Below are 11,543 nucleotides of genomic sequence, written 5' to 3' on the forward strand. Positions count from 1 at the left end.
AGTGCTGTAATCATGAATACATGAAATAAAAACATTGAAAGAAGCAGAATTACATTTCTAAAATCTGACAAGGAGCTTTCTAATAAATGTTTAAAAAATAAACTTAATACCAATAACCCAATATTAAACAAATTCATGCTAAAAATAAACTATTTAACATACACAATAAACAAGAAAGCACAAACAGGGAAATAAAAAGTCAACCATATTTAAATTTCACAACACTTCATACACATACAGTACAAACTGTGTTTACAAGCAAACAGACATGCTAAATATTAATATTCATTACGAACAAGACTCGAGTATTTCTTGAAAAATTATTTCCCATGAATTTTTTCCATAATTATTCATGAGTTGACTCACTGGGCTAATTTCATTTCAAGATCATTCTAATTTCATCCTTATCCCTTTAAGAATATGGTGCATTTTAAGTTGATAGGTGTTCTTGGATGTGAATATTTAGATGTGCTACTGTGAACTACTGTTTCCTTTGATATTAGTCAAATGAGTTCACAAGTTCTAAGAAAATGTACTTCTCATTACACTGTGTATTTGAAGAGGTTATGTTTAATTTGTATGTGATTAAGATTGTGTGTTCTGCGCCTTAAAAAAGGTGTAAACATCACGTTAGTGGTAGATTTTCCTTTTTCGGTTGAATTCTAATTGAAGACTGTAGGTTCAGGACAATCTGTTTCTTTTTTGACATAGGGAAAGCAAAAATGAAAAACATAAATATTGTGTCAAAAATATTTTTAATTGACCAAAATATTTGAATATAATTACCATCACAAAAACGCTTTACAAACTTCATTAAATCACGCATTATAATAACCAAGCCCATAAACCTATAATCCAGTTACCATTTAAGAACAATAAATACAAAACAACGTTAATTTGTAAACATAACAGTACAATCGCTCACAAAAAGCTTTAACAGAATAACGCCTTAACTGATATAATTGATATTATTAAGTCTTTTCGTTCCCATTGTCACACCAACCTTTTACATCCAAAAAATACAAAAACCAACCTTATGTAGTATACAATAGGGTGCATAAATATTTGAGAAGTTGCAAGCAATTTTGACATGATTTTTGTCACTCAATTTAATTGATGTCATGTCGGTCGGAGTAACAAATCAAATTTTTTCGCAATGGCCGGCCATTTCCCGATATAGTCGGGTGTTTACGCGGCTACAAAGACATGCCTCGTTAGTTGGGTAATGACAGTTTTGTTACTGAACTGTACTGGTGGATACAGAGGTGATTTAATTTTGGTGAGGTGGTGACAATCTGGACCAAGTTTGAAACTTAAATAAAGGTACGAACACAAATTGTAAAATCTGATCATACTGCGTGATCAGAAATCACCATGATATTGATTGGTATTTAAAAAGTCCTGCCGTTTTTTTAGTCAAATATACAATCTCCTTTATATTGGAAATTAGTAACTGGCACCTTACTGTGACTTAAGATACAAAAAAGAAAACTAAACGCAAAAATTCAAACCGTACTAAAACAAATGAAAGCCACATTCAAGCATCAATTTACAAGCGTTATCCGCACATAATCGCACAAAAATGCGCAAAACGGCATCAGAAAACGCCCTTAAGAAATTCCGTGGAAAAAAATTCACACACAAATCAGGTACGAAGTGGGGAACAACTGTATTCACCTGTACTTCTGTCACTTGCCGATTTTAACGAGGAAACACATGAACACATGTTGCTAATTGAGATTGCACCAGCGAGTCTCAAAAAATCGCGTCATTATAGCCAAAGATGGCGGTGATTTATTTGCGCGTCAACAGAATAGACGTCGCGAAATGAGAGCGAACACTTTTTTGTGTGATTGTACTGCCGATTGCCGAATCTTCGGGAGGTTGATTGGTTGTTGTTTTTTTTTGTTGTGATTTAAATAACTAGAGTATTTTTTTGGTAAAATTTGATACAATTATTTTGTGAAGAGACGTTATATAAAACGCTTTTATTTCATAATATATTTGGCGGTGGAAAAGCTTAGGAACTGGCCAACAGTCATAGATCGTACTAGTCATTCTATGAACTAGAGACAATGGTAGATGATATTATAATACCATTATTCCATGCATTGAAGAAAGTCAAATAAAAAAACTGAATAATTTTATCCTAATTATCAAATTCTCACAGCAACATTGTATGATTGTGGTCATCATGAATATTACGATTTTATAGTCTGTCCGTAAGTAAAAATATTTAATCGTCATTATATTCGCGGCACTTGTAAAATGACACGTGAGACAGCTATCATAAAATCTAATATTTAGGATTTTTATTTCTTTGGTTGTTGCCGAAATGAAAAAGAGTTTCTGCAAGGTATTGTGGCCAGGAATTTTTCATTTAATCTCTTCAACTATGAAAATAATAATGACCAAACTGAATGAATAAAGTAATCTATCTTATCATTTGTCTAGCCTTATGCTAACTATGTTAGGGTCGGCTTCCAGTACTACCCAAATACTAGATAGCTAAAAGTACCTACCAGTATTCTAAAGGAGCGACTACCTATTTCAGGCCAGTTACCCGGGTAACACAATAAATAGGTACCTGTTATACTTGTAAGTTTCACCTACCTAGTACAAATTGTCGAAAAAAACAGTTATCCTTGACTAATCAAGCACTTTACTATTTATTACCTTTGTCTTTTATAGAAAAGCAATAATGTAGGTACGTTGAAGTGTTGATCCATTTCCCATGAGATTTATAATTACGATTATCGCGTTCATGATCGACTGAAACTGTACTGTTCTTAACATTAACTTTAATATAACAATATAATAAAACATGGCAATTTTAACTGTAATTCAAAATGTACTTGTATGTTTTAAAACAGTTTACTTTTAGTCAAAATCATATGTTAATATTATCTTTAATAGGTATAAAAAAAAAACTTTTTACGATTTTATTAAATACATTACCTATAATTTGTAAATATTGGCAGGTATTGTAAAACTAGAGGCGGCAAAATAAAAACAAGATAATATAATAATTTCTAGGTTAACCAGTGGTATAATGTCCCCATAAAATCAAAAATATAATTCAAATTCAAATAATTAAATATTTTAGCCCCAAAAAAATAACAATATAACTATTAAATGAGATTTTTATCACGTTTATTTTTTTAGGATATGACCCAATAAAATATTTTATAGCTTTTTAATAGTCATTCGTGATCTAAAATATACAGGAACATTATTTTATTCTCTTTTATCTTAACCCGCGGTAATAAAAATTAAAACACACATTGAGTCATTTAGCTCGATTTGGGGACAAAATTATTGCACATTATAATCGATATAACACAAAGTTCAATCGATGCATAAAAAACAGATATCGATTCGAACAATCGTTATATTTGGCGCGCATAATTTTAGCATAATTTAAAGAAATGTCATAATATTATCTACGGGGGGCGTTAGTTAATCTATAAACAAATTGCTTTATATACCTAGACAAATTACAATCGACCGATAAAGTTATTAAATTTTAATATAAAAATGGAGGATATTAAGTAGGTTGATCGTTTTTCGAATAGATTAATGCCAAAGTGTTGGTATGCAATGTCACCGATTACCTCAAAGGTCAATGAAATACGAAAACAATTAATAAAATTCACGTCACCCGTTTGTTGTAAATTAAAGAATTTATATCACACCCATGGTTTCGATTGAAATCTGACTAAAGGGGTTTTATGTTATTCTAATTTTAAGAAGCTACTTTTAATTTTAAAACCGTTAAGTTGTGAATTAATTATATAAATTTTGTTGTGCTTTATATGTATCGATATTTAATTTGTGAATGGTTTAAGTAACGGAGTTTCTTCAAATTATCTTCCCTGCGGTGACGCTGTGTGATAGGCGATAATTTTTTAATCGATTTATTAAGTTAGTTTTTATTGCAGTTCGTATTTTATTTTGTCTGAGAAGCTTGAGCAATAGCACCACTGGGTGCCCTATAAAATCTTTGTTCAATTTTTTGAATGTTATTTTTATTTGAAATGAACGATTTGAGCTTATTGACTTATTAAAAGTTGGTAGTTTTTAGTTAAACTATACGTGAATTATAGTAGGTACTCATTATTTGAATGACTATTTTATTACACATTATTTTCATTAGTATGTGACATTATTTCCTCAGAATAAAGAATATCAGCATCATTTTATCGAGTGCAAGAGCAGCAAGTATAAACATCCAAAAATCCCTAGTGGTAGAGTTTTCTCAAATCCGCCTGATGACATCTGATGCATTATAAAAACGTATACTATATTGGTAAAAAGTGCAAATCTAGTCAGTACTTAATTTCAATGGAATGTTTTTGACTTTGGTTTCCAGATTTGTGACGAATTTCCACCAAGGTAATCGCTATGAGTACCTACTTTTCTACATCACTCGAAGCAAGAATTACTTCAACAGAAAATAGAACCATTCCATCTGCATACAAGACACAAATTATTACAATTTCACCCACACAACTTAATTCCATATAACTTGGTGCCAAAGAATGCCGAACAAAACTATCTAAGATTTGATCTAAGTTGGCGAAGTACAGGAATTTAGGGAATCCTATGGTGACCACAAATATATGGGATCTGACACTATGGTAGATAAAGGAACAATGCAGTATCGCTCTTAGCATTTTAAATAGGAAATAGTTTAGTTTGGTATGAGGTATGAAGGAAGTTGGACTTGTGTGTCTGATATGAAAAGTTATCAGAATAGTAGATATTTAAAGGAGAGCGTACTTTGATACTAGGAAATGTGTTTAGTTTGATTAATTTTGTATGTTACTTGAAAATAATGAAAATAACACTGAAATGTGTCTTTAATTAAATAGTACCTACATTATTTACATTGGGAGCTTCTTGTATTTATTTAATATTTCTCGCCACTAAATCTTAACAGGGACATCACAGGTTTCAGCGTAATAAATAATGAATAAGAAAGTTTAGACGCAGGAGTCTCTACGTCAAAAGAATCTTCAAAAATAATTTAATTTAGTTGACTCAATTTTATACCCGTCTAGTGCACGCATTTACCAACAAAATAAAACTACCAAAACATCCACAAACAATCTACACCCCACACTATATTTCCATAGACAACGAACCTATAAAGAGCAATCGCCCACCGATCAGATAGCGCTGAGATGCGCAGACGCAGCTAAACGCGCCTATCGCGATCCTAGCGCCACCTAGCGCAGAGTTATCGCTAAGATTTATTCGGCGCACACGCTTAGGTGTTTTGTTGCGTCTAATTTTGGTTCTGTAGATCTAGAGATGTCCTTTTGGTTTGGAAGTTATTATTTATTGTGTTACGCAAGTTACTTATACATATTTGCAGAGTGACTGTGTGGCCATAAATAACGTACATACCTGCGTAAATGACGACATAATTTATTTATTAACGTTCCACAGTTACGGGGAATCAACAACACGTTACATGAAGTCTCAAAGAGAAGAAGTGATTTTTTTTTTCAAAATATTGTTATTCCCCCAATGGTCTGAAATTATTTTTAATCTCCTAGTGCTAATTTTAATGTCCATTTTTCATAGTATGGTGTTAGAATTTTCTACACCACGGTCATACCTTTGGCAGAAGCTGGTGTAGACCTTCAAATCTGACCTCTCAATTCACATGTCAGCGACAATAAACAGTTCAAATCTTTTACCATTGATCTTCAAACGCAGAAACAATCGCGCCAATCAGATCACTATTACAACACGCCATAATGTCAGGCGAACAAAAAACAAATGAACCGAGGATTCCCTTCTAAACCAAATATCAGATGTTCTAGATATTTGTGACCTTTGCTAGTACATCCGTAATGGTATCTGTGAAGGACTCTTTTGTTTTATGTTGGTTAAATTTTTGATTGTATAGTGGAATTAAACCACTTAGGTCTAAATTTTTTTGAAGATTTTATCACTGTTCAAATTGTCTTAAATCACAGCTTATAATTTTGGTGTAAAAAAAATCAGTTTCCAGTGATAGGTGATGTTGTACCATTACAGGTTTTTAGAGGGAATGGTCAAATCATTTAATTATGTAATGGTATCCAAGCCAATTTCCGGCCGTTCTTGGAGCTTGCTCTCTAATCCCTCTTTGAGCTCAACAGGACCGGAATCCGACACGCACAGGGACAACAGCTGAATGTTTTATCAATAAATATTAGCAAACAAGTATCAAAACTCGGTAGAATATAGTCACAAAATTACTCTATCATCATAATCCGAGCCTTTTTCCCAAATATGTTGGGGTCGGCTTCCAGTCTAACCGGATGTAGCTGGGTACCAGTGCTTTACAAGGTGCGACTGCCCTATCTGATCCCCTCAACCCAGTTACCCGGGCAACCCAATACCCCTTGGTTAGACTGGTGTCAGACTTACTGGCTTCTGCCTACCCGTAACGACTGCCAAGGATGTTCTATACCTATAACAGCCGGCACAAAATTACTCTAATTAAACTTAATTTATTAATCTAAGCTAACATCTAAACATCTACATAATTCAAATTAATTTAGTCACCTAAATTCAACATAACATTTCCTTCGATTAAAATCACCTGATAATCCAAAGCATGTTAATTAAGTCAAACCGGACATAAAATAGATCAGTAAACAAACGGATCTGTATCGAAATGTTGAGGACAACGATGGCAGATAAGACTTCTCTAATGAAATCCTTATATAGAAGAATGAGTTTGTCTGTTGAATATGCATGCTTTTATCTGAGTTTTGTTAAACAATCGGGTTTTGTAACGTTTTCTTTGGTGTGAGGTGAATTTGTTTTTGTTTAGATTTAGATTGGCTATTGGTGAAAGTGTATTACTTACTGTGTTTCAGTTAAATAGAGTTAAAATAAGTATGTATTGAGATGAGATGATTGAGATATATGACAATTTTTTTTTCACATAAGTATACGTTCAATGCCTTACTCCTGAATACCAGACCCCCCCACTTGAATATAAATATGTAAATGTAACCCAAATATACTTGGAAGTGTGCAAGTCCAAGTACTGATCATAATACCAACGAGGAAGACAATTCAAAACTGCTCCGCTAGAACTAAACGCCTTATGATTATAACAAAAAGTTCACACACACCTTAGAAAGTCAAACCGCATGATAAAGAGATTAACAACTTCAACTGTCAAAGACTAAACACTATTCATCATATCGCACATATTATGCCTACATACAATCGAAAGTGTAAAAAGAATTACAATAATTAATCATTCATCGGCACAGCTTTCAAAGCATTTTTTGCCTATTTCATCAATACAAATAAATCCCTTAATAGATAGGAATGCGATTATTCAACAAACTTGCCTAAACAAGCAGTTTTCTCCAGCTTACGTAGCCGACAAAGTGGTTAAAAATTACAATTATTATTAATAGCGAACATTACAAATTAGCTTTTTTCTTATGCGAAAACAAAATGCCTTTATTAGAAACCGGTCAATCGGTGTGGCTTAGTAAGGCACGTTTCATGGGTCCGTACAAATTTTACTATAGACAACCATAGAATTTTACCATAAATTAAAAAGTGTCTTACAAAAAATGACGTGACCAATTTTTATAAGAAAAAGGGTCCAGTGTGCATTCTATTAGCTGAGAAGGTGACATCTAAGAAGGCCTCATACATATATTTTTTTCAATGGGTCCAGAAATTTTTGGGTTCGCCATTTGCCTGTTTTTTTTGGTTTATTTTTTTCATGTTGTCTTCCTGTCGTGTCATCTTGCTACAAGGTGTAAGTATACTAATACTAAACTTCTATCTTACTATCTCGGTAATTTGCTCTTAAAATTAGTTCACACTTTCTCAAATGGTTTTAAAATGAAGCCTAGAGAACTCTAAAGACCACTCTGAATATAGATGTAACTGTGTGTTCTGTCATTTATTTAAGTGTATGTAATCAATAACGTTGATTATTATGTATGTATGTATGGTTCATTATACATGTATGTGTTTTGGTAATGCCCATTCTAATGTTTTGGTTGTGCGGGACTGTTATAGTAAAGTGAACACAGAAGAACCAGATGGTTTCATCACAAAAAATATAATATGCTGTTTTTGATTTAAAAGTAAATAATTTTACAAAACAAACATGTTTCAAAAGTTGATCACAATCACAAAAGGCTTTTGTCTTTTTTCAAATGCCAACCTTATCTGCCTAGCTTGCAGTCTGCACGGGATGCAGCTAAATACTAGTATTTTCACAGAGCATCTGGCTATCTGACCTCCACAAGACAGTTATCAGGGCAACACAATATTCCTTGATTAAACAAATAATATTCAGTGTCGAAAATTTTAAAGATATTAGATCAGATTTTTAATACTTTTGATATTGAATCAACAATTATTAAGCTTATTTTTTTTGCAATAGTTGAACTAAAATATCTAGCTCACCTGTTTAAAATTTTCACCTTCAATCCCAGTGTAAAATATTCACCGCCCAACCTTAACCTCAAACCAGTTTGATCGCGGAAGAGTCCGTCATAGATTAATTACTTCATATCAAAGATAAGTTAGGTCGCACACTAAGGTCGAGTTATGTCCATAATGACCGTGTCACAGGTCATGGAGCGTTGAAATATTGGTAAATTTAAATATATTAATTTATACATAGGTATTTATAGAACTAGAAATAATTACAATAAAAATTAAAAGTATCCTAGAAGAAACTAATACTAAAAAGCGTCAAAAAATTCGTCCCCGATCGCTGTCGACTGGGAGTGTGGGGACGCTACCATTTATAAAAAATGCGTTTAAATAAGTTAATATTATTTATGTTTTCTGATTTTGGAATACTTATTCAGTTGGCCCTTCAATATGGTATGTATTAGGTGTTCTTTATAACATGTACCTATCTTAAAGATGTCTACATGGGAGTTTTTCTATGATGCTCGTAATTTTAATACAAAAATTAATGACAAATGTCCAGACCTAGCAGTTGACAGAAATTGGCAGACCAAGTACCAAGTATAGGCGATGCTACAGGAAAAGTCTAGCTAAAAACAAATAGCGACATTAAAGGCTCTAAGTTAGATTGATATGATTCACTAAAGACTTAAGTTAAAGTTTATGTTAGTATTGATTTTTTTAGAAAGGTGAGGAATGTATAATCGGATTATTCTGTTATGATACAACTGTAATCGATGAGTGATCGATTTACAATGATCGGCAATATTTTTTAGATTTTTTAAAGTAGATGCTTAGTTTATAGAGAAATGCGTGTTTGGCAGTGTTTAATGTTTTCAATTGTGTTGGTATGATAGGCTTTTTAATGTAGCTATTTATCAGTTTTATCAACTTTTCTTAAGTTTCTATTCAACCATGTGATTTCCTAATTTTGGGTATATAAAATCATTTGTTTATAGAGACTGGTGAAATTAACAGCTACAAAAAGAATTTTGGTGATAAAGCTCTTGCTATAGCGTCCTCATAGAGGCAATAGCATATTAGGTACAAAATAAAACTCTGCATAACATAGTTAATCTTTAGTGAACCAATCAAATCTATCTAAAGCTAAAGAAAGGACTTAATTACCTTATTGTCATCGCTTACGTCTTCATTATAGATATTGAGTGATGGTACCCTTGCTAGTTATTATAACTGTTAAAGCTGCACACGCGATTATCGACCTTAAGGTTATGAAATAAAGGTGTTAATTGTATGAGGATTAATGTTACAGTACCTTAATCTAGTGTTATGAAGTATCACAGTAAGAATGAAGTTTCTTTTACGCGTTTATTATTGTTTGTCGCTTAATTGGAGTAGATTTTAATATGAGATGATTCATTAATATAGAGTCCTACGAAAGCAATTTTAGACAAAGTAATAAAATTATTTTATTTATTAATCAACGTTTTATAACCTCTGATTCGACTTATCGATTTAAAAACGATTTTTGCTATTATTAAGTCCATCGATCATAAGACAATGTTATCCTGACGAGATCCTCGATTTTTTGGAAGGAACGTTAAATTGCTGGGTCCTGGCTGTCATTTTCATATGTTATCAAAATTTACTATGAAGTATGGGTTGCCCGAATAACTGGGTTGAGGAAGTCAGGCAGGCAGTCACGTCTAAACAGTGATTTACATCTGCATCCGGTGAGACTGGAAGCTGACCCCAACATAGGTAGTTGGGAAAAGGTTATTCAGATAACGATCACGATGATAGAAATGAACATTTCATAAGAGCTGATTTCTCGCGTAAATCAAATCACATCTTTACAATGCTTAAGGAAAACTTAAGTTCCGGGAATCTTTGAATGGACAGACATCATTGCAGGTCGATTTTCTACGGCATATGCCTTTTCAAACACCATCATTATATGAGTCACTCGAGAAATTACTGCACAACGGGAATCGTAATCGAATTCATTTGAGGTAATATGAAATTCATTTATCGATTATCGGATTCGAATTATCGATTAGCTATGGTGAACTTAGAATACAAATAATTATTATTCTGAATGGGGAGAGTTGTAATTTGCTAGTGCTAATTGATATCAATGAGAAAGTTTCTTCATTATAAACATAGTCTGCGGAGTTGTATTAATTAGAGTTTATTTCGTGGAGGTAATTAAGAGGTGAGTATCTATTACCTTTTAATCAAGGATCTCTCTTCTTTGAGAACTATACTGTATCCGGGTTGATGTCGCTACAAAGTTCAAGTGACAATTAAAAAGTGGACTCCTTTTTTTGATAAAATTGTGTTTTAAGCTTCCCATGCCTTTTATACTAGAAATGCCTTCTCTAAACTAATTGATGAAAACTAAGCAGATGGTTAAAATAATAGTACTTTTTGTAAAATAACTGGCAATTTTTTATCTTCTCATTAAGTGGGTCATAGTCAATATGTTGAAGATTATGGTAAGATCTGATTACATAAAATTATGAACATTCATAAAACCCAGTATTTACCTTACTCAATTAAGCCCTCTTTAGTACTATCATAGTAACTTGTCAACTGCGGAGGTCACTTCATGTTGTATCTTTTGACCCTTCTGTTGTAATATTGTGACTTATTACTACTGGATATGTGTGTTAGACCACTGTCCTATGATTATATAATTTAGCTGGTTCTGCAAATCTGTGTTTCGGATGGCACGTTAAATTGTGGGCCTGAGAATAATGTCTAATATAAACGACTTAGAAGTAGCAGTCATTAGAAAATAACAGAAAAAATAAAAATATGACATGTTTGAACAAGATCATCATCATCATCTTCCCAGTTATGTTGGGCTCAGCTCTAACCGGATGCAGCTGAGTACCAGTATTTTACAAGGAGCGAATGTTTCAGCAAGATAGATGTCATAAATTCTTCAAAGATTTTTTATACGATTCCCTCTGTCACCACTGACAAAATCCGCCTTATAAAGAAACTTGGTTCTTCAAACTTTTTGTCAGGTTAAAAAAAATATAATTTATGAAATAATTACATAAGAGTATTGCAATAGTGATAAAAACAATAAACAAGAAGTAAAAACACAGGTT

This window comes from Helicoverpa armigera, chromosome 11, assembly GCF_030705265.1.
Source record: "Helicoverpa armigera isolate CAAS_96S chromosome 11, ASM3070526v1, whole genome shotgun sequence".
Classification (NCBI taxonomy): domain Eukaryota; kingdom Metazoa; phylum Arthropoda; class Insecta; order Lepidoptera; family Noctuidae; genus Helicoverpa; species Helicoverpa armigera.